General features: G+C 44.5%; 1 protein-coding gene across 4 annotated transcripts in view; it reads right to left on the bottom strand.

Moving 5' to 3' along the window:
• Nucleotides 1–24,901, bottom strand: part of NLGN4X (neuroligin 4 X-linked) — a 230,689-nt gene that overhangs the window by 182,998 nt on the left and 22,790 nt on the right. The window contains exon 1 of one of the 4 annotated variants that reach the window (XM_048492429.1): nt 8,359–8,378. The exons of the other annotated variants lie outside the window; for them this stretch is intronic. The gene's annotated coding sequence lies outside the window, so the exon portion shown is untranslated. Of the gene's footprint in view, nt 1–8,358; nt 8,379–24,901 lie in introns of those variants that run through there. 4 annotated transcript variants of the gene reach the window in all.

Below are 24,901 nucleotides of genomic sequence, written 5' to 3'. Positions count from 1 at the left end.
ACATAAATGGTACAGCATTTTAAAAGCTGCTTTATTTCTGCTAATACAATATTTCCCTGACTTTCCTTAACTTCAAGGCAGTTCACAAATATATATGCAAAGAGCATATGATAATCAAAACAATTTTTAATAATCAAAACAACAAATCTGCCCAATTCCAACTGTACCAATATTAAAACATAAGCCCACAAGCCTCAAATAAGGGGGGGGGGGATAAGAAAAAAATAAGAAACATAGCTAAAAATGAACATTGTATAAACTCTCCTGAGAGCTGGAAATGGCAGCACTCTTGTCCCTCTTCAGTGGGTCATTCAAAAGGAGAAGGGATGCAAAATAAAAGCCTGTAACCCAGTAGACTTAGATCTCACTAAAGAATGCTGAGAGAAGCGTGAAACTGTGTGTGTGTGTGTGTGTGTGTGTGTGTGTGTGTGTGTGTGTGTGTGTGTGTGTGTGTGTGTGTGTGTGTGTGGTCAATTTGCTTCAGAAACTCTATGAACAAATGTGTTCAATGTCATTAACAGCCTTGCTTAAGTCTTGCAAGCTGAGAGTCATGGCTTCCTTTGATTAAGTTAACCATTTCATGCCGGGATATCCTTTTTCCTAAAGCCTTCAACTTTCCCTAGCTTTATTGTCTTTTCCAGTGACTCTTGTCTTCTCATAGGCCGTTTCTGGACAGCAATGGAAACACACCTCCACTAACATAAATTATGCTGGTGGAGGCTCGGGGACTGCTCGCATGGCAGTGTGCGAGCAGCCCCGCAGATCCGCCGCACCAGAGAGGCAGCTACACAGGGAGCTGCCTCCAGTCTGTGGCCTCCACTGACCTGCCTGTCCAGCGTTGCTCTGGAGGACTGCAGGGACCTGCCCACACTGCCCTCTGACCTCAAGGGGTTGGAGGGCAGCATGGGTGGCTCTCTGCAGCCCTTCAGAGCGGCGCTGGACAGGCAGGTCAGTGGAGGCAATGGGAAAAGCTGCTTCTTCCTGCTGGTGCGGTTTGTACCACACCCGTGGGAAGATGCCACTTTTCAAAAACTTCGCTCGATGAGTGAGGTTTGAAGCGGTGGTTTTATGCCACTCTGGGGCAACCAGGATGGCGCTGCTGCAAAGCAGCAGTGCCTCTTGTGCGATCGTTCCCCTGGGACAACATTTTTGCTGTCCCTGAGGCACTGTATTCCACCCATGCGGAAAGGGCCATAATGTGACCAAGTATAATAGCCTCTGTTTAGCCATTTTAACTTCTAGGGACAGGTTAGGCTTGATCTGACCAAGAATCCAATGGAGCATACATTTATATAGGAAAAGATGGTATTTTAGATACGTAGGTTCCAAAATTGTGAAGGGCTTTAAAGGCAGAAGCAGTATCCAGAAGCAAAAGAGCAAATTAACCCTTTTGAATTATGGACATATGAACATGCTGGGTTTTATTTATTTTAGGGTAATATATATTTTTATGATAGTAGTTTTGTGTTTATCTCCTTTTAGACTATCAAGTTAATTGGTGAGACGTTCAGCTTAGAGATGATCAGTAAATTCAATAAATATTATGGCTAAAGCAGGAATCTGAACCCAAGTCTCCCAACTCAAAACTCTATCCAGTATACCACGCTGACACTTCATAGACATTAAGGTAATAAAGTATAATTCAGTGTTCCCGAAAACACTGTGATACCTCTATGTCAAAGCTTTCTGATTAACTAAGAACACACACTGTCTAAATCAGGCAGAAAAAAAGATCTTCAAGCTTCATTCAACCAGAATGCAAATAAGCAACAGAAAAGCAATACAGTCACAGAGATAAGGGTAATAAAGACTGATTGTTCTGATTGGTTTTCCTTGAATTACTATCCAATAAACACCAAGAGATTGCTCTTTTATGGCACAATCAAAACAAATTGGAGGCAGAGAAAGTAACTACAAGCAGACATTCCCAGTGTATTAATCAGCTAGTAAAGGTATATTTGGAAAGATATACACACGAACACACACATAGTGTCTTGGACTCATTCTTATTAACTTTCCTTGCATAAATATATCTGACTTTTCCCATCATCACTAAATAGGAAAAATCTTTTGGTTTGTCAGCTGATCTGTATGTACACAGCCTCATGCAATGCAGAGGGGATTCTCAATGGAGGAAGTCGAATGAAATGGATGAATGAAAGTCATATATACCTTTATCACATTATTGGGGCTGTTTATGGTATCTAGAGCAAAGGTTCTAATATTTGTGTCAAGGAATATTTCATCCCCGCATGTCATCCCTATGATACACAAGATTTCTTTACTTCTGTGGGTTCACGTATATCAAACTGTCCATCCCAACCACCCATGAATGACCAGACTGTCATATCCTACTACTGCATTATCTTTGTTAAAAGTTTGTGGAGATTACTGTCTGCCAAAAAAGATGAGTCCACCCAACCCCTATTCCTGGCTTCTTTTGGCCCTAAGCCTTTTTGGATGCTTCCTGGAGTCCTGTTTTTGAGGGCCTCTTCCACCCTTTGCCACGACACATAGTTCTTGCTCCCAGTCTGCTCTCCTCCCCAGGCTATCTCCCTTGCTTCCTTTATACAACTCTGGTCTTTGCTCTACCTTCCACAAGGACTTTTATCTCCCCCTGTCCCAACATCCAAAGATGCATCTATGTGGGATCAAATACAATGCTGCACAGGTGTCTTCACTGCCACCCAGCAGTCATATCTACTGTTGATCTGAGATGATAAGGATCTCTTCATGGGCCCACCAAACAGTTGACCATTGGGATTGCTGCCCTTTTGGGTGCCATCCCATCATCCTGGATGGCTGACAGCTGGGCCACTGGCTGTGCTCTCTGTTCCTGAGGCCTGGTCAGCTGCTCTCCTCCTGGCCTCACCACCAAATTCTTGTCCCCTCCAAACTCAGGTGAGTGACTGTGGTGGTGTGGTGTCCACAGGTTGGGCTAGGCCTCACAACTTCTCTAGTGGGATTAATGACAAAGAAGAATGATTGTCTATATATTTAAGATATTTAGAGCCTACCTATCAATAAAATACTAACAATGCAATTCAAAAAATAAATGAAAGTAAAAACATCATAGATTAACCAAAGGGAGGAAAAATCCAACCAAAAATGCCAGCAGTAGAAATGGTCCCCCTCACCAGTTTATCAAACCAGAGACCAGAACAATAAAGCAAAGAATTTTTACCATTTCGAAAATACGTTATTTGTTTGTTTGTTCAATTCATGTATTTAAAATAATGCATTTCTCGCAGATTTGCAACTCAATCTTTTTTCTTACCCAGCATAGAATATCTACAATTCTTTTTAAAGCTGCTCAGTTAAACTGCTCAGACTGGTACACATGTACTCCAATCACAGAAAACAGAGAATGAATCACTATGGCAATCTAGCTAGCCAGCCATCCTTTCTATACATTGTACAGTTTTACATTAATTACTCACAGAAATTGCTTCAGGAACTCTAGGACTATAAACATCAAAGTTCAAATTCCCACTTAGACCAAGAAAGAGTGAAATGGCCCAATTAAACCTACTGAGCTTCATGGCCAACTCACCTTACAGCATAGCTGTGAGAACAGAAAAATGCTGTAGTCTTCTGAAAGCTGCTTGGAAGGAACATTTTAAAAGTAATAATAACAACTTTTGTGCCACTGAATCTTATAAGATAGCCAAACAGCCAAAGATTCTGCTATAGTAAGATAATGAGATACTGAGTCATAAAGGATCTATAGTCTGAGTTAGCAGAACCTCCCCCCCTCCCATAAAAAATCCTAGAAGCCATTTCAGTACACATTTTCTGAAATATCCAAGAAGCTTAAAATGTGTCCATTTCAAGGGGAATTCTGATATAAAACTGCCAAATTGCATTTTAAAACATGTATAAGGAGGTTGCTTGCCGGCAACAACATTGTGGGATGTTTTCTACTGAAAAAGAAAATATCCATACCTTTCTGACTGACTAAATAGCTGTACCACTTTATTTTAGGGCACCAATTAGAACTGAGGAGGACTGCTTGGATTTGGCATGGAATTATACTGATGATGTTATGTTTCATCTATTAAAATCCTTTTTTGTGTGTGCTGCTTTCAAAACTCAAAGTGTGGAGATCAAAGAACAATTTGTTGAACATGATGTAACAAATCAATATTTATGAACTTTCTCAATAAACTAAGCAATTTTAAAATTTCTGATCTTTCCTCTACAATCATAGCCACTCTAACAGAAGATAAATGAGTTGTTACAAGCATTTAATTTAAAACTGGGAAGTCTAATTCTTAGGGTCTTTAGTATAAAAGCAGCATTCAACAATTCCCCTTGATATATGCCTTCATCAAATGTTTAGTGATGTCAGCTTTGATTATATGGGACAGGGAATCAAGAGAGCCACAACAACAATACCTTTGATGTTTTGGAATTTTTTGGTATCTACCTGATGTCATAGCTGAAGGAACACTATTAAATCGAGCCAGCATAAAGGCCCGACACTGTTCAACAATTGGCTGAAACTCCATGCTTAGGGAAATTCCCAAGGCTTGGGGTGAACAGGCTGAGATCTTGGCTGAATAAAAGAAATGTCTCTCATGATCTCTCAGTCTATCACTAATTTGGGTCAAAATAAACTTTTCATTACTGTTTTGTAATGTGATTAAGTCAATTCCAATATTCCTAATTTTTTGAGTAATCGGTTTAGACCACTGTGAGATCTGGTTATCTTTAAAAAGATAAGATATAATATCATCTTGTTTTGTTCTAAAATGAATCTTAAACCAGTACTTTATTGTAGTAATCCAGGCCTTGGTCTCAATTAGGGATAAGCCAGATTCAAGGCATAATGTAGTGAGAGTTACACTATTGGGAATGTCCATAACTTTTCTCAGAAAGCACGATTGAACTTGTTCAATTTCTGGAGTAAAGGCTTCAATCCGTATGGGAATTCCATAAAGAATCTTCGTTATTACCTTGGTTTGAAAGATCTTTAGAGCAGCCTCCAGTGATTGACGACCCTTCCCATAATAGAATTGCACAATACCCAAAGTTAGGCATTTCCCAGATGTTACAGAGCAGGTTCTTTGTGAAGACCAGCTGGAATTGTAGTAGAAATTTGAGCCAAGATATTTAAATGACTTAACCTGCTCTAAATAAATATTATCGATTTTCCATGTCAATTGTTGCCATCATTTCTAAAATACTACAATTTTTTATTTTGCATAGTTGACTTTCAATTCATTCAATTTACAATAATAAAAAAGGCTTTTAAGCATCTTTTGAGGCCAATTCTAGTTTGGGATAAAATGGCTGTATCGTCAGCATACAACAAAAGTGGGGTAAAATTATAATCTAATTTAGGAGGATGACCTTCAACTGCACTAAGATGATTATATAGGTCATTTATATATAAATTGAATAGGGGTGGGGCCAATACACAGCCCTGCTTGGCTCCCCTAGTAGTTGTTATTTTATCAGATAATGAGCCTGTCCAATTTAATTTGGCAAGAGGTGGCATTATACATTTTCTGAATTAACATAAGTAAGCGAGGTTCCATACCCAGGTTTGTTAGCTTAATCCAAAGAAGATTCCTAGAAACCATATCAAAAGCATAACTCTTCTCACTCCCAAGCCAAGATCTCTCTGCAGACACTCCATGAGAGAGAAAAGTGTTTAAATTTTGAAATCACATATTCAACATTTCTGAAATAGTACTATAGTCCATGCCGGGCCCCCTCCTAAACTAACTTCTCTCCCTCTCTCCCCTCCCCCAGGGTGGGTAGGCCATGACCAGAAGCTAGGCCCGTTCCCTAACCTCCCCATCCGCATTACAATTTCCAGGGTCAGATCTTGGTTTCCAAGATCCAAAAGAGCAATGGAACGGAGCAGCAGTAACCATTAAGCACTAATCCATTTGCAGACTCCCCTGAAACATCCCTGACAAATAATCATCCAATCTCTGCTTAAATATTTCCAGGGCAGAACCCACAACATCCCAGGGCAACTAATTCCACCACTGAATGATCATTATTGTTTTAAAAAAAAATTCCTAATATTCCACCGCCATCTTCCCACTCATAATTTAAACCCATAATTTAAACACAAAATAGTTAGTTGGCTTAATTGTTCTTGCCTCATGGCAGTGGCAGAGCTACAATGGGGCAGTGGGGACAAATGCCCCGGGTGTAGGTGCAGAGGGCAGAGAATTGCTCCCCACCCCACCCCTCATGCCGCCTCAGGTTGTCTCCATGGCCCACAGCAGCCTCCACAGCCTGCAGCAGTCCCCATAGCCCACAGCAACCTCCACAGCCTGCAGCAGTCCCCATGGACTGCAGCAGGCTTCTTTTTTTGCTTTAAAAAAGTAGGTGTGGGGTATTTGGGGGGTGTGGGGGGCAGGGTGCATCATTTTGCTCCAGGAGACATTTTCCCTTCCTGCGGCACTGCCTCATGGTAAAACATATGCAATTCTCAAGGAGTACTACTTTGCTAAAATTTATTTCAACTTCTGCCTCAGTCATCAGAAATGTGAAAAACCCTGTAGGATTGAGCTCCTGTATTAAAAAAGAAAAGTTATCAGGTACATGTCATACATTTTCCCAAAGGGCAAAAAGTGGCTCTCATTGGCAATTTCATGCCAGGAAGACTATAAATTACAAAACTTTTTAAATAAATAAATTAAGCATCAAGCCTTATTCTGTGTTCTCAGTAGAAATGATTGTAAAAAAATTGAAAACTTCACACATGGAACTCCTGTAATCACATCTTCAGAATTTTGCTTGGTCTGGTCTAATACAACACATCGTGCAAGATCCAAACACCAATATAGGTACATATCATGGTAATGACCAGTGAAGCTTCCTAGATTACCAGGTCACACTAAACTGTTCTGTTTCCCCCACCCATCTGTACATACAACACATGGTTTTGTTCTTGGACTAGTTTTTTTTAAAAAACTTGAACAGAATATTAAAATCTATATAACATATTTATTTATAAATGATGGGAATTTATACATCAATTTTCTTTCCTTTTTGGAAAGTCAAAACCCATGAACACAATCATAAATAAATAATAATCATAATATCACAGTTACTTCTTCAAGTATATTTCACTTCACATAATATATTTTGGATTGCCTTCTTCAAATTGGATTTGCATTTTGTCACATTTTTATTGGCTGACAGTCCAAAGTCTAAGTCTGTCAATCTGCACAACTCTTATTTGTGTGGTTTCATTAGACTGAAACAGTGACAAAGTCATATTAGTACAGTATTAGGCTTCCAACAAATGGTGATGGTAATAAAGTAGTTAGTACATGGATAGAATATGTGAACATTAATAACCCTACCTTTGCTCCCACTTGAGAGTTATTGTCCTGATCGCCCTCCCAAAAAGCATATTGTACTATGAGGTAAAAATCCCATAGTAACGATTATAACTTCATGGGCTAATATAATTGACAAAGTAATCTTGAGGTGGACTTTAATTTAAAGAATGGTTCAAACAGTAATAGGATTTCTAAGAGGCTGCTGTAAAAACATCAACATTGATCTGGTTTTAGTAGACTTCAAATTCTGTCTGTGAAAGGCAGTATGATATGATGCCATTCTAGATGCAGCACATTTTCCCCTTGTTGGAAAGAGATACAGATTGCTCTTCGGTAAAGCAAATGACATTACCATCTCATACTATATGTCACAAAGTTTTTTTTTTAAAAAAACCCTTTTTTACTTTCTTATAAAGGGCAGACAACCTCAGAAGTCAGCTTCTAGAAACTCAATGATGTGTGTACTCATTTTCCTATCATTCTTCATCTCCAACAGAAAATAAAGGATGACAAATGTGCCATAACGCAGCTCACCAGAATGACCCAGGTGGGCTGCTATAGCAGTGGTAAAAGTGGTAAAAACAGCACCTTAGTGACCAACAACATTTCGGGGCTATAAGCTTTGAAGAGTCAAAGCTCCCTTCATCAGATACAAGTGGCAAAACTGCAGCATTCAGAAGAGTATGCCCCACCAACTCACTTGCACACAGAATTTCATTTACTTGAGAAGGGATCACTGCCAGTAGATATTGCAGTGGCCAGGTATGTGCCATCAATTTGCAACTGATTTATAGTGCCCTCAGCAAGGATCTTTCAACGCAAGTGAGAAGCAAAGGTGGTTCGCCATTGCCTTCCTCTGAAGTACCTTCCTTGCTGGTTTCCCATCCCAGCACTGACCCTGCTTACCTTATAAGAGCTAATGAGATTGGGCTACTCCATTCCTTCCCTCCCAGCCACTAGCATAGATGGCTTTAAAGCAAGATTAGAAATATTCATGGAGAATTCATTCCTTCAGCACTGATCAGCTGGCCAGAGGGGGACTTACCAGGAGCCGGACGGAGACCATCATCAACACTTCTGGAAGATGTCATATTCTGGAAGTGATATCATAATATTGCCAGTGATTATGGGGGCACACTGCTATTTTGAACAAACTGTACAGTAAACAATGGGCTCTACTACAGAATTTTTGCCCAAATACCAGGGCTTCCTTGCAATTGTTGGTGATGTGATGACATTACTTCCATAATTTATGTCATAATGTCAATGCTGGCCTCCCTCCAGCCTTAATTTGCCACTTGTAAATTCTGATGGCAACTGATCAGTGATTACTAACCATAATGACTAAAAGGAAACCCCACATCTAGAGGTCATAAACTTCTGAGTACCAGTGTTAAGCAGTTTGGGTCTCTATGCCCCATTTGATGGCCCTCCAGAACAGGTACCAGGCCACTCTTTGAAACAAGATGTCATAAATGATGTACAGCTGGTCTGAATGAGCAGGGAACTCTTATGTAAGAGCAGAATCTGCATATCTCTTACAGTTTACAGGTTATCTCACATGATTTGGCACTTGTATTAAACTACTATATTATTTAAACCTAACAGGTACAATGCAAAGAAAAATAAACTGATTTTTGTTTCACTCATATAAACTACATAAGATTATTACAATTTTATCATTAAGGAAAATTTTAAGCATATAGTTGAAGACTATGTTGCAACTAAAATTATTTTCAATAACAGTAAATAGGATGTGAACCAAATAGGCCTAAGAAAGGCAGCAGAAATAGATTGTGGACTCCAGAAATATGCAGGATGGTTTTAATAGAAGATCTTACATGGCTTTTGGTTTTGGATTTTGCTCAAGTTTCCCTTTAAAAAAAGCTCCATCTTTGAAACCATGCAAACAATTTTATTTCTGGCTGTTGTGAGTTTTCTGGGTTGTGTGACAATAGTCTAGTAGTTTTTTCTCCTAACGTTTTGCTTGCATCTATGGTTGGTATCTTCAGAGGTATATCACAGTGAAATGTGTTTATCTTTGTGGCAAAAACTACCAGACCATGGCCACACAGCGCAGAAAATCTACAACAGCCAGTTCATTCTGGCTCTGAAAGCTTTTGACAATTTTATTTCCACTTCACAGCTGATATGCATAAATAATATTTCAATATAGGTACAATAATGTTAAAGATGAAAATTCAACTACAATTAAAAGTCACACACAAGCTAGACTTGGAGATTCGGGTGCATCAAATCCTGGATTCAGCACAAATCTGGGCGAATTCAGGTATATTCGGATCCTGCCCAAATATGAGCCGATCCAAATGCCTCTTATTCGGGCTTTTTTGTAATTGTTTTTGTTCCTTTTTTGGTGTTTTTCATGTTTTGGACACCACAGTTTTGGTCCTGCTAGCTTTAAAAATGCCCCCTTGCAGGTCTAAATGTGAAAAAAACACCAATATCCAAACATTTGGGCATATTGAATCTGGTATTTGGGCTTATTCGGGCATACAGATTATACTTTTATGCCTGAATAAGCATGAATCTGAATTTTACTGAATATTTAAGGCATTGATCAAGCCTACACACAACACTTGTTTAAAAACAATAATATAATCCATAATTATCTTTCAAGAAATGAACACCCACAAGACAGTTCTTAAATGTAGTGCATTATGCTTTAACCAAATGCTACCCTTGTCAATGTAAGTACCTCAGGTATGAAAAGCCACCCACTGATCTGATTGCTTGTGCCAATCCTTCCACCTCAACCATCTCCCACTTTGATGCTGCCATCTGTTCCCTGCCCTCCTCCCACATAGGACTGTCACAAAACTTGTCCAAGCTACGGATCAGCTGCAAATAACAGTTCTCAAATCAACTGCACCATTTCCATAGGCACTTCCATAACACACAACACACACACACACACACACAAACAAATAGACATTTCTGATTTTACATTTGGGTTACATTGGCAGAGCATTGCAAAGAGAAGTCCTACTTTGGTATGTTCTGAGGCATTAGAATAATGTGAAAAACATAGAGGAGACAATTTATAAAGGCAGATCAGGAGGCAAGCAAACTGAAAAACAACCACCACTTATGACATCCACGTTATTACTATTATTACCCATTTTACTGTGTAATCTGCTTTGAGTTCCTGCTTTAGGAGACATTTTAAAATAGAAGAAATTCATTTCAGAGGATAATCCAGAGCCATGGGTCAGAGATGATCCACTAACAAAGGAAACTGAACATTAAGACTAAGGTTGGAAAAGTACCAGCGCAAGACTTGTGTGGGTGTTGGTGTTTTTTTAAAAACACCCTGTTCTACATTTTCTGCAGAGACCATGAAATGTTTGCTTCACAAACTTCTGCCATAAAAATTTGATCACATACTTTCAGAGAATAAACTAAAAATTTTAATCCAACAAAATAGCCAGCATAATACCAGAAATGAACACCTAGAGTTCCCCAAAAGCCAAATCATTCCAGGATACTAGTGTCTATGGAGCTAATAAAAAAGATCTTGCAACCAGAATAGAACAGGTGTTTTGCAGGGGACCTGTGATCAATTTGCCCAATATTTACATTTTATTTTACAGCAATTTAGAGCAGTTCTGGTAAAGATAATCTAAATAATCAGCCTCCAGAGCTGCTGTTAGCCCTGCTAGGGAACCAAAAAAACAGTTACTGATTTTTTCCCACCTATGAGACAAAATAAATCTTGGAGAACTCCTAGTTCACTGTAACATAGGAGTGTGTAACATTGGCTCCAACAACTCCAAACTAGAAAAGAAACCTCTTTGGATTGTCTAGGTGTGCTTTGCTTACTCTGGAAAGCAGCCCCTTCTGCTTCTAGTGTTCCCGCTTTAGCTTCAACAACTATTGACTGCCAAGATTATCAGGAACAATTATCTATAGTCAAACCTGACCCAGACAAATATGAAGGCCTTTGGCTAGAGTGTGGTTTTGATTACAGAACAAATTAAAATGGTCACCTATTATGTAGGTTCTGATGTGCATGTAGACATTGTGGAGTGTGCAGAGTCTGAGGATGTTCCGGCGTTTTCAGCATATACCTCAGTTTGTGCAAGACAGAGCCAGTATATCAGGGTGACTACTAGGCTTGTCAGGTACACCCTGGCAACTGGTGGAAGGGCAACTGGTGGCAGCAAACTGAAGCCTAGCTGTCTGTCATCAACAACATGGCAACACCACTTCTGGCATGCACTGGAAGTGACATCATCACATCACCAGTGGCATGGTGATGCTCTAGCATTTAAACAAAAACTCTGTGGTAGAAGATATTTTTCCATAGTTTTGTCCAAATACCAGAGCATCTCCACATCATTGGTGATGATCAGAGTGTCCACTTTCATTTGACTTTGAAACAAACAAAAAGTATAAAAATACCACTGTGTATATAATAGGATAACTTACCTCCAGTGATCCAGGACTTCCAGAACTTTCACAACTGCAACTAATCTCCAGAATGATGTGTTCCCCTCACTGGTATATTTAGGGGGCTGGGGAGGGTCTTGAGCCCCAGGCATCTCTTCTTTGGGGTGCATTTATGGCTCCACTCCCTTGTAACTGTGTCCCAGTCCAGAACTACCCATGGAGTTTGGGACTGGGATGCAGACACAGTTGAAGGCCAGCAAGCTGAAATCTCCTGAAATCTCCATGTGGAGGTCAGGTGTGAAGATGGCAACAGCCTCCAATCTCCATTTAGAAATGCAGCTTAGAGCTAGATCCAAGTCTGGTCCCAGCTGGGTTCAAACTGAAGCTGGCTGCTCTCATCCATCTAGCTTTATACTGTTGATTCTGATCCCCAAGCTCCATATTAGGTTGGAGGTGGAGCTTCCAGGAAGTAGGAGTGGGGCAAGCCCAGATGGTCATTCACAATCTCTACTTGGAGATTGCAGTCCAGGATAGCCGGGTTCATAGGTTTCAGCTGCATCCTGTTCTGGCAGGGGCAAGGTCCAGCTGTGGAGAGGGGCTAGCCTGGGTGCCACTTTAAGTAGATATGCCCCTGGTTCCCCTGGAGAAAATGGTGGGGTCTCCTTCCCTCCATCACTCCCTTCCTCCCTCCCTCTCCCCACTCTCCCTATGTGGCCTTTTCTGCTCAGTAGAAATATAACATCATGAGGATGTTATAAAAAGTGTTTTAGGGCAGAAATTCACACATCTCTCCCCCCCCCCCAAAAAAAATCCTCAGAATGTTTTATTTCTCTCAACCTGAGTTTTTCAAAAATCAGTAAACTAGTGATCTTTTTTTCCCTGATGATGGGCTGAAGATGTCTCCTGCTTGTCTTTACAACCAAAACAAAATGCTTTTTTCGTCTCTCCCCATCTCTTACTTTCATTTTTTGCTGCAGTTGCACCGACCATTTTGTGTGCTGCTGCAGAGATTCCCCTGCTTCTGCTATTTGGTGAAAGTTTCCCATGGAGGTTTCCTCTGCTTGCAATATATCTACATGTGATTTCCATGTTTAAAATATATGAATATAGTTTATTCTGCCTATGATGACACAACACAACACAAGAATGTGCAATATGGACATATTTACATCATTATAGCTTCACAGACATCCCCCTCAAAACAACAACAACAACAACAGAAAAACGAGATGAGCACAAGATTGCCAGGCAAAACAAATTTTATTCATCTACCTTTTTCAGTAAAATCACGCGCAGGTGAGCTGCAAGCAGAGGAAACCTCTGGGAGAAACCTTCACCAAATGGCAGAGGCAGGAGAACTTCTTGTGCAGCCACACACAAAATGGTGGGCCAACTATGAAACTGACAAGAGCTTTGTCACCCAGGAGTCAGGAAAAAAGAACTGTTTTGGCTGGCAATGCTTGTGTTCTCCACGCAGACTGAACTCAAAAAGCCAAAATGGATCTTTCTAAAACATCTGCGGAACCTTTTATTTCTGCTGTGTGGAAAAGATGTGTGGGTGTCTGTGTGGGTGTCTGTGTGCGCGCGCACGCACGCTCACAACAGCATGCAACAGGACAGAGATTACATAATTAGAAAACAAGGTAAACAGAAAACTTGTCTAATCATGATATATCACAAACAATGCAGAAAGTAAATTACACAGTCCAATAAATGAAAGATGATATATACTGCAATAAACTATAATCTCATTCACTTATAAATGTGCCCTCCTACAATGTTTCATAACATTACAATTCTAATCCATTTATAAAATGGCTTCCCTGGACCTTTCTGTTTCAAACATTCTGCAATATTAGAGAAACATGGGAACCTTCTTGACATCCTCAGACCATTCTACAAAATGGAAGCTGCAACAAAGAATGCATATATACAGGCAGCTGGTGATCTTATCCATTGTCAGGATGACTACCTCAAAAGTCTTTGCTGAGATAAGCTAAGCTGTTGTGTAGAGCATAGCAGCAGAAGTGGTCCTGTAGGAATTTTGATCCAAGGCCATGAAGGGGTTTGTAGTTTATAGTCAATACCTTGAACTGAACCCATTTGCTGATTAGCAATAATTGATTACTACATAATGGGGGTGGGGTATATTCTTAGCTGAGCCTTGACCTGGATAGGCCAAGCTAGTCTGATCTTGTCAGCTCTCAGAAGCTACACAGGGTCAACCCTGGCAACTATTTATATGGGAGATCTCCAAGGAACACCAAGGAAAGCCACTTCTGAATATCTCTTGACTTGAAAACCCCACCAGGTTTCACCATAAGTCAGATGTGCCTTGACAGAAAACCAAACATACCCGCCCTCTAAAAAAATATTGATTTGCTCAACTCCATATAATAATCAAGTGGTGATATTATGTATCAACTAAAGTTTCCAAGTTGACTGTAAGGACCAACCATTCTCCTCCACTGCCCACTTTACCAGAAACCAAGATCCAGCTTATTAGTACAAATCATTGACTCTATGAAAACCCTGACAGAGCTTGATAAAGTAAATATGCTCTTAAACTGCAATGACCTTGACTGTTGTCTTGCAGTGGCAAAGTTTCTGGCTGAGGTTTGCAAGCTGAACTTATGATCCAGTGTGAAGTTTTATCTAGTAATTTTAACTGTATTTATATTGTATGTCCTGTATGCCAATAAAGGCTTATTGAAATTGAAATTGAAATTGTAAGGACCAACCATTATAAAGTATATTACAACAATCTAGCTCTGAGGTTACAGCAATATGAGACCTTATGGCCAGGTCAAGTTATGTACCTATATTCTGGACTAACTACACAGAAAAACTGGTCAGTCCGTGGAGTGTAGGTCAACTCAGTGCTTTTCAATGGGTGGCAGACCTGGTTTCCAAGCAGCGAAGATTTTCTTATGTGTGGCTATGAAGATAGCTCCTCAACAATAAAGAAAAACCTGTTTATTGGTAGAATCGGCAAAACCAGCTAAGTACAATATGTCCTTTTTGAGCTGAAAAGACACCCAGGGTTGGAGCCTACAGAGCACACATTTTGGGGCAACCTTCAGCAAATGGCAGCAGGGAGAATCCCTTCAGCTGCACACAAAATGTTGGTTACAAGCTGAGGGCGAAACTGAGCAGAGAGCAAAATGGTAAGGCAGGAAAAATAAGACTGCTTCTGAGCTCTGCATTCTTCATAACCAAGGTGGAGAAAGGGGGAAAGGTGCACTTTGAAGTGTTTTCTTTTTTAAAAGGGCAGCTTAAGCAGAAATATGGCATCCAACAGCATCTTAGTAAAAAGACTGTGGAGTGCCTTCCCAGGACATCTTTTTTGCACCCTCAGGGTGTCTTATTTGTGATGTGCAGAACAGACCCAAATTTGAAAGTTTCCTTAGTGTGCATGAGAATTAAATAAGGAGTGAAAAATGGCTGACCATATCTGCAACTTAAGAGTTTTATTTTCAGTGAGCTTAGTAGTGGAAGGTCAAGAACAAATAGTGAAAGGTTTATACTTTAACTTGATCATCAAAAAGGTATTTTGTCCAACCTTCATCAAATTCTTCTTTGTGAAAATCAAGGCATCAAAGGGACACGCAGCACAATATTTCTGAACATGCTTGAACAAATACCGTTGGGGAAAAATCCTGTTTGCAAACCTGAAAGATATTTCTATAAACTGTTATAGTATTAATTTGGCTCGTAACAGCATTAATAATATTTGTAGTCCTTACAATTCTTCCTGCAGATACACTAAATAAAAATTATGTATTTTATATGTGGTGGGATGTAACTCCCCTCCCCAACGCCAATAATGGAAAAATTACTGAGATAGCAGCAGATCAGAACCTTGTATTTTATAAGTAAATATACCTCTAGACCCTGTAAAACACAGGCAGCAGAAAGTCACTTGAGAGTGAACAGTCACTCTTCTAGCAATTAAAAGTAGTCCTTCAACCCTCCTCAAGTGCTATAGATAACACTTTCTTATCCCTGCCTTCAAAGCTACTGCTTTGAAAGCAGTTCCTCTCCTTTGTCTTTTCATGTGAAAGAGGAGACAAGCACCATGCTGTGATGGGGAAAGGACTCTTTCTCCCCACATCAGAGCTATTTGTTTTGATTAATAATCAGTTACCAGGTTCAATTTAAGGTGCTGCTTAACAAATACAAAAGCCTTGGACCCACATATACGCCAGACCAGCTCTTCTACGATGCTGAGCCATGACATTTTCATTCATCTGAGCAAAACCTATTGCAAATTCTATTCTGCAAATGTTAAAAAACTACAAAATCTTGGTATTTAAGCTTTCTTTGCTTGGGGGGGCGGTCAGGAAGGATCCTACATTTTTATCATTCCATCGAATGTATAAACAGAAACGTTCAGGTGGCCATTCATATGAAAAAATAGGGTGATTTTATAAAGGGAGCAGGACTATAGACTATTGCACAGTTTGTTTATGTATTGTCCTACTTTTGATAGAATGATGTAATCTTAAATGTTAGATCTTAAATGTTAGGAACAAGATCTACCAGACCACGGTCACGTAGCCCAGAAAATTCACAACAACCTATAGCTGTCTCCCTTGATTAGTGTCCCATTCTTGGTTAACATCTTACACTTAAGTTATCTATACTTAAAATACAATTTTACAATACAGAATATTGAGAACCAACATGGAATAGTGGTTAAGAGCTGCAGACTTTAATCTGGTGTACCAGGTTTATTTCCCCACTCTACATCAAAACGCTACATCAAGCCTGCTGGATTTGCTAGGTGACTGCTGGGCCAATTCACAGTTCACTTAGAACTATCTCAGTCCCATCTATCTCACAAGATCCTTGTTACGGGTAGAGGAAGGGATTGTGATTGTAAGCTACTTTGAGACTCCTTAAGGCAAACAAAAGAGGAGTATGAAACGAACCTTTCTTCATAAATTGTAACTATTGTAACTCGCTCTACGCAGGCCTACCCTTGCGGCTGATCCGGAGATTGAAGCTGGTCCAAGCTCGGTTGCTCATAGGGGGTGCCTTTAGAGAACATATTCAGCCTGTGTTGCGCCATCTGCATTGGCTTCCAGTTGAGTTCCGGATCATTCACAAGGTGTGGGTGTTAACCTTTAAGGCCTTACGCGGCCTGGGACCTTCGCACCTCCGGGACCACCATATGTCCCTAAATGGTCTCTACGCTCTGCAGAGGCCAATTTACTGATGGCCCCCGGCCCCTCAATAATGCGACTGGCCTCCACCTGGGCCAGGGCCTTTACGGCCCTGGCCCCTGCCTGGTGGAACACTCTTCCTCCATCTGTCCAGGCCCTGCGGGATCTTGGTGCGTTCTGCAGGGACTGTAAGACTGAGTTGTTCCACCAGGCTTTTGGAAGGGCCGGCCGCTGATTGCGCCCCCCCTTCCCTTTCCTATCCAACTGTGTTTACATCTAGTGTCCCTTTACCACCGGTGGGACCCATCGCCTTACTCCTCCCTTTTTTCTTTGTTGAGGAGGGGCTTTTTTAAATGGGTTATTTGCAGGATGCTGTTTTTTACACTGTTTATTGTATTGCACTGAACGCATTTATGTTTTTGGAGTTTATATTGTTTTATGATTTGTATTAGTTTGATACTCCATCTGTTTTTGTGTGTGTTATGTTGTGCACCACCCAGAGCCCTTCGGGGGAAGGACGGTATATAAGTCTGATTATAAATATAAATAAATAAATAATGTTAATTCATATTCACTACTTTTGATCTTTAAAAAGTCTATTAAAAATAAAAATTACACATTTCTCCTATATATGAATACACACACACACACCCTTGAATCATGTTTTCACTTCTGTGAAGCTGGAAATTCCAAACAAATTTTATCTATTGATAATGGGTTAGATGTCTTCTAGTCTTCACCAGACCATATAATTATTACCATTTGCTGTAGATGGTGAGACTCCCTCGCTCAATAAATACACCACAACGACAGGCTGGAAAGGAATGGGCCGCAGCCCGTTTATTAAACAACAAACATATAAACAAGAACTATATACATCAGAGCTGGGCGGCAAACGGGTCGCACATCACATCCCAATGAATGGGAAACTGGCGGGAAGGGAAGCCCAGAGATCATACTCCTGAATGCTTCCATACTTCCCGCCCTGCCCTGAGGAGACGGGCACCGGCTGGCAGGGACTGACGCCCCAGCCCGTCTTCCTCCGTACGCTTGCTGGGGTGTTGGGCGCATTAAGCCCATGGCATCGCGGCCCAACCCAACCCCACTCCCTGCAGGGTGTGGACAGCTGACCCGGCCTGCCGGCCTGCCAGCCTGCCACGCCCACCTCCCGGCCCTCATAGCCAGAGCAAGCCTGGGAGCCCCAGCCCGGAAGAGCTCGTTTCTCTCCCCAGGATGCATGCGGCTTACCGTTGCAAAACCGCCCGCGAGCTGCCCACCCTTGCAGCTCACTGCCCAAGCTCCTCAAGCTACTGAGCCTGTCTCTATCCTAACCACCGGGCGAAGGAATTAAACTGAACTGACTGAAGCCACAAGTCCATGCCCATTACAGGACGAAGGCGGGGCGCCATCTGGCTGAAAAAAAGGTCCATGGCGTCCGGGTGATTTGGTGTTCTGCCACGGCTCCCGGGGAAAAGCACCACCTTGGCGGCCGCCTTATTGACTTTTCTGCAGGCCCTGTCCACTGCAGAGGGATCCACAGCTCGCTCCAATGAGCCCGTTGCACCATCTTTCGGACCAGAACCAAGGTCATATTAGGCGGTGCCTGGCAGAAGCTCCTGGCGTGGCGGCCACGCAAAGCGCCAGAGTCATGGCCGACCTGGCAGGGCGATCTTCCCCCCCCAGGTGGATGACCAGGAGGTCGGTTAGTAGCCAGCTGAAAAATGTATTCAATGATCTTGGGCTCCTAGCTCATGCCAAAGCATGTGCCCCTGCCCCATCCAGGAAATTCTTACGTGTGAGTCGAGATGCGGCCCCGATTCCGGACTTTGCGAAGGCGTGAGTCCACGACTTTCTGTCGACAAGGCTTTTAATGCCCGACCCACACCTGCCAATAGACAGGCTGCGGCGGCCCTGGAGGCACTGAGGAGGGAAATCAACAAGTCCAGGTGTGTGTGTGAAGCGAGATGTACGCCCGAAAGGCCCCGACCGCCACCTGCCCAAACTTCGCTGGATATCCTCCGGGGAGGCCCTGCCTTCTGCTGCAGCGGCCGTAAAGCTGACCCTATTCCTGAACGAGTGCAGGCCGAACTCCACGGCTGGTAGCCCGGCAGGCCAAGCATGCCCTGAACACCGCCAGCATTTTGGAACCTGGTGAGGGGACCCATCCTTGTGCACCAAGTTCATGCCACCCACCCGAGGCCTGTGCGTAGTAGCCACTCAAGAAGGAGGGCGAATTGGCGTCGCCGGTAGGGCAGCATGAAGTGACCCAAGCCCCACGGCCCTCTTGGTGCGGTTTTGAGCGGGCCAGCCAGGCGTAGAGCCATGTCCCCGACAGGTGAGGTGTTCCAGCACGGCGCCCGGTGCTGGAAAGGTCGATCCCTGGTAAGGCGACTAGTTCCCCAGGCCTGACAAGCCCGTGGTGTGCCAGGTGGGCGGCGGCGAAAGGAAGCGCTCATAGTGCTTGAAGCGCTACACCTGCCCTAGAACCCCAGTGACCGCCCTCCAGCACTTCCCTTGGTGACCGAGCGCCTGAGATCCCTCTGTCTGGTTGCCCACCCGCTGCCCACCCAGCCACTGGGCGGCCCGGACTACCGCAAAGCTTGGTGGCGTCAGGAAAACCCGGAAACCTTACACGGTAAGCGTGCCCGCCAGGTGCACCCCATGGTCTTCGCGGCGGGTGCATCCCCTGCCCATGGAGCCGGACCAAATGCACCGAGGAGGAGGGCGGTGTCCACCCCACCGTGAGACCGAGATTGCCCGTGGGCCTTAGCCCGAAGCTCAGGAAATCAGACCTTGCGGCTCCGTAAAAGTACATTTGCCTGCCAAGTGGCGGTGCCAGCGAGTTCAAAACACCTGCTGATGGCGTCTTCGTTGCCAAGGAGGAGGCTCCAGAGGAGCGCCGGCACTGTCGCCGGGAGCGGCTCCACCCGAGGGCCAGGCGGCCGAAGCGATCCACCTGCTTTGGCGAGGATAAAGCATCAGCAATCTCATTCTGCAAACCTGGAGCGAAAGCAGCTTTGCTTGAAGAGATGTTATGAAAGTGGGAGGCAGGTGAGAACACCAAATTGTTGGCGAAACCAGGCGCATGACCCGAGCCGATTTTACGCTCGACTGTCTGTTTTACCACTACGCACCACTGCCTGGTTGTCGCGCAGAAAAGCACCGTTTGTTAAGCCAGAGGGTTGTGCCAAATTCTGCACCGCCACCAGGGATGGGGAACAGCTCCAGAAAGGAAGTGAGATCCTGGTGATGCCCTGCGGCGTGCCACTCTGGGGCCAAAGGCCCATAAGCCTGTTGGAAGAACACTGACCCGGAAGAACACAGGCATCGAAAGGTGCACCTGCAGCTCCAGGCCAGGTTCCCAAAGCTGGATTGCCACAGAGAGATGCCGTTGAAGTTTTGGATGAAGGACGAAGCCAGACCAGTAGGTCTTCTTTCATGCCGGAGACCAGCCCTGATGCTTGATGGTCAAGGGGACTTTTAGCAATACGACAAGGACCTGCGCCAACCCGGGGAGCAGAAAGCCCTGCCCGGGGCCACCACCCTGCAAAGTGAAATTAAAGATTGTGGCCCGAGTAAGGACTGGACCCAGGCGCACCCTGCATTTTTCGGAGGAAAAGAAGAGCGGACTGGAGCAGGGCTGAAAGGGCTGTAAGCTTGTCCAGCCGAAGGAGTGACGGCGATGCCTAGGACCGTGTCCAGAGTGAATACCCAGGTAGCTGTAGCGGGGCGGTGGGTGGGCCCCTCCGTCTTCTTGGGAGCCAAGGGGACCCGGCCCCAGCTTCGGCCCGGCCAGGACCTGGAAGCCTGAAGGGGCCAGCTCACACTCCGGGTGCGCCCTGCCACTGCCGATAAACAAAGAAATCATCAAGGTAATGGGTCCTCACCAGACACGGGAGGGCACCCGCTGCCCTGAAAGAAAGACCATTCAAGAGGAAAGTGCTGAAAGTCTCAAAGTACGCCCAGGCAAAGGAGCAGCCCATGGAGCATGGCAGCAATCCCACATACCCAATTGCGCTGGAAGTGGATGATGCCCCAGCAGCTCGAAGTCCACGGGGGAAATGGGCAGGAGGCGGAAGGAAGGCCCGGGACTGAATGTCACGCCAGCTAGGGATTGCCCCGGACCCGCCTGCCTGATGCAGAGAGAGGATGAAGCTTCGTCGAGGGTGAAGCGTAACCGGACCGAACAAACCTCTGGGAGTCAATGAAATGATTCAATTCGCCCCGGGGGTGGGGAGAGGTGTTGAATTAAAAGCGTAGCCCCGGGGCTTTCTTAGGCATGGCGTAATTGGGGAGACCCTGAGGTTGGGAGGAGGGTGACTGAAAAGGGCCAGCAATGGAGCCTGACCTGGATTTCCTTGTTGAGCTTATCAGCCACCACTCCAGGGAGATCAGCGGACAGATTACCCCAGATTGCTGGCTTGAAGTAAGCCCTCCACCAGGGGCCTTGGTAGCTGGGATCACGGAAGCCAGAAGAGAAACCATCCCCCAGCAAGGTGTGCAGCGCCCCTGTCTGGATAAAGAGCTGCAGCCACTCCAACAGCACCCCCACTTGAGCGGGGGTAAGAGCCAGAGATTACGGCTGAGCAAGCATCTCAGGAAGGTTTGCTTGGTAGGGAGCACTGCCCTGGCCACCCCGGCATCTTTATTGGAGGGCCCGGCGAGGCGTCAGGCCTGCCGAAAGGGGAGGCGTCCCGCCCGACTTAGGACAGCTGATCCTGCTGTGGCTGCCGGAACAAAAGGAGCAAGAGTGCTCATATCTGCATTTTTGCAGCTGGCAAGCAACTTTGTTGAATTCCCAGCACAGCCCCTTGGCCCCCGCCCCGGGTAGGCTCTGCACCGGGTTTTGTAAGAACAGGAGGGATCCATACGCCCCTCCCATGTTGAGGCTGGACCTGACCATCCAGGTTTGAGTGCGTGGATGGGGATCCCCAACGGAAGAGGCACTTGTGCGAAGCGTTCTTGCCGGATGGCCGCAAATTAAGTAAGCAATGGCGCCAGTTTCCCCAGCCAGTGCCCGAGCCATGGCACATGGGCCATGTGAGCTGCCAGATGCCAGGCTCGCAGGTAAAAAAAAAAAAAAAAAAAAAAAAAAACGAGGAGGGCCAGGAAGTCGGTGAAGCCCTGCAGCCGGTTGTTAAAATTCGACACCGACTGGCTGCAAAGGGTCCTTCCGTTTTTTGTCGGCCTTCCCGCCCGACAAACCCAAACTCCCCCTCCAGCTGCAGGAACTTAAAGATGTCCACGTAACATCAAGCGCCAGCTCCCAGAGCTTCCTGTGGAGGTGGGACCCGGAAGCCGGTTTATGCAGCGGTCATCCTGTAGGCGGGACAGGGGATGAAGCTTCGCCGCCCCCGAAGCGCCTAAACTTTGCAGAAGCCACGATTGGAGAGCAGGCACCCTCTCCCCCGCTTTTAAAATTCCCAATTGGCTACTGCGCGTCCATCATCCTCAGTAGACTCACCCGGCGGCGAAGAACGTCGCCTGGAGCAACGGGCCTGTTGGCCCGCTTCCTCCTCCATACCACCCAGCGAGGGCCGTGGCCGACGGACGCATCCACCGATATTAGACGCGCTAACCGATGGCGAAAGGTGCAGCTCGTTAACCATTTCGAGGGGCTGCCGGCGCCGCGCCGGACGCCGCCCGCGCAGTGGAGCTCAAGACTGACGAGGTGGGGCCCGACTCACCTGCTTAACTCCGCCCGAGGACTTGTGAAAGATGCAACAGAGATTGTCCATAGATTCTGCGGACCAAAGAGAGCGGAACCAGTGCTTATATAGCCCGCGTAATTTCAGGCCGGGAAGATGCCGGGCCGGCACCCGGGATAAAGCGGGGAGGGCCCCTCCTAAGGGAGACTGTCCCGCCATACCCGACCGGCCGATGCCGATGGGAGACAAGCCCGAGCCAGCGGCATACCATACTTACTCCGATACGCCTAACCACCGGGCCGTCGTCCGGCGTCCCCGGAAGACCCGAGTCTGGGCCCGGACCCTGTTCAGCAGAGCACGCGCTCTGCCCGATGGTACCGCCGCCTCACCACAGCAGGCTGCCTGCTCTTGTCCATACCCATTTCGCGCCGTACGAGACCGGCCCAGAAGAGGTGAAAAGGTTAGAAACAAAGAGAAGCCCGAGGAGGGCCAGAGGAAGGAAAATCAGCTAAAGGAAAGGAAAGGCCAGTCTCCTTCCAGGCCTTACGCGAGACGCCAACCACACGACCAACGCCTTGCTGGTTCTCGCCGCCCGGGAAAGCGCGGACCGGGGAAAGCGTCTAGATATGCAGGCTCCTCCCGCCTTTTTGAACCCCAATCATTGTACCCGGTTCTGCAGCTTTGCCACTGAGCCATGCATGCCCCTTATCTTGCTTCCGCGTTACTCACCTTACGGCAGCAATGGTTATTCAGGTGCATCTTATTTTGTATTCCTCTTCTTGTTCTTCAAGACTATTCTATTCTGAGTTTTTAGACTTCCTTCTTTCCTAAGAGGACAGGTTTGTTCACAACATTTTCTTTTTGATCAAGCTAAGGAACGTTGACACCCACCAATCAAAACTCATTAAATTGTTGCTTCCTTTTGCAATGAGCAGGTAGGGCATGTGTGTGCTCAAGATATAGCAGACTTGAGACAGATCTCTTCACCCTCCCAAAAAAATTAAAGTTTTTTGAAAAGTTGTTAGCAGTAGCATGTATAAACCTGCGCTATTGTACATTTATAGTTTTGGGAAAAACATTTATTGAACTATCAATCTAAACTCCATTCTATCCTGAGAGGTCAGGTTTTTGCTTGTTACTCGCAAAAAAATTATTTCAACTCTGAAAGAATAACAATCTATAACTATTTCAGCATATGCTTCATTTAAATGTGAATGTTTTCCTTGATTCATATAATGAGCTGTTGGAGTTTTGCATGTTAGACCAAAGGACATGTTGGCTTGCTTAGCTGAAAGATATGGAAAGAAAATATCAGCAACTGAATCATAAAAGTTGTGATGATTACATCAGCCCATTGGCTTCTGAATGACATGTAGCTCTAGCCTAGGCAACAGATTCCATTAGGCATTTAAATCTAATCAAGTCTTTGTGTACCATTTGGCATACAAAACAACTTGATAACAGATGGAGAAATTTGATCTCTCAACCCTCAGGCACTCCAGGCAACAGGGTAGCCAAACATATACATTATGGCAATTTGTAAAAGACCTCATCCAGACCATAGCAGCATGTTTCCCAACCATTTCTCATTATGCATAGCAGTTAACACAGCAAGCTTAGAAGAATTGTGCAGAACACACTGCTGTGCTTTAGCCACTTCTGGGTAATCATAAAAATATGCAAAAAGAACACACATGGAACCTGGAACTAGTAGACTTTGCATGTAAAATATACACTTGTATTTATATGTGCTTGTTATATTTTATCTATACAGACCCACCATCAGTGAGGTTTAAACAGAATAGATCCTATTCCTGAGCAGCCCAATCCAAATTGAAGATGGGCGGAGGTCTCAATAACACCTATGCCAGTCAGGAGGGCAAATAGAGAGGTGGGTGGATGCTGTGGTTGATCCACTTCCAACCATCACTTCCAGAGCGGCAGGGAGGATGGACTTATCCCAAAAGGATGGTGTAACCCCATTTTCCCCTATGGAAGGTTGTCAGGCAGATGGGGATGCTTTTTGTTTGTTCTGCCTCCCTGCATTGCTTGAAAGATCTCTGGAGGTGGCTGTGTGGTAGTAGTGCCATCCCTGGCACTACTACCAGTAATGTCTCTGGATCTGGACTGCACTCTTAGGCTGATTTTTCACAGTCAAAATGCCCCTTGGCAGATCCAGGAATGTACTTGCTGTGGCACTTTTTGCCTTGCTTTTGTCTCTTCACTGCTCCCCGGTTCTTCCTGGGATTTGAGGCAGGACAGGCACATTATACCCCAACTGTTTCTTCATGAGCCCAGGGTGTCTCCATTTACGCTGTGAGCTCTTCTGCAATGTCTTCGATGCATGTGTAGACAATCCCGT

This window comes from Sphaerodactylus townsendi, linkage group LG04, assembly GCF_021028975.2.
Source record: "Sphaerodactylus townsendi isolate TG3544 linkage group LG04, MPM_Stown_v2.3, whole genome shotgun sequence".
NCBI lineage: Eukaryota > Metazoa > Chordata > Lepidosauria > Squamata > Sphaerodactylidae > Sphaerodactylus > Sphaerodactylus townsendi.
This window is presented reverse-complemented; position numbering and strand designations above follow the sequence as displayed.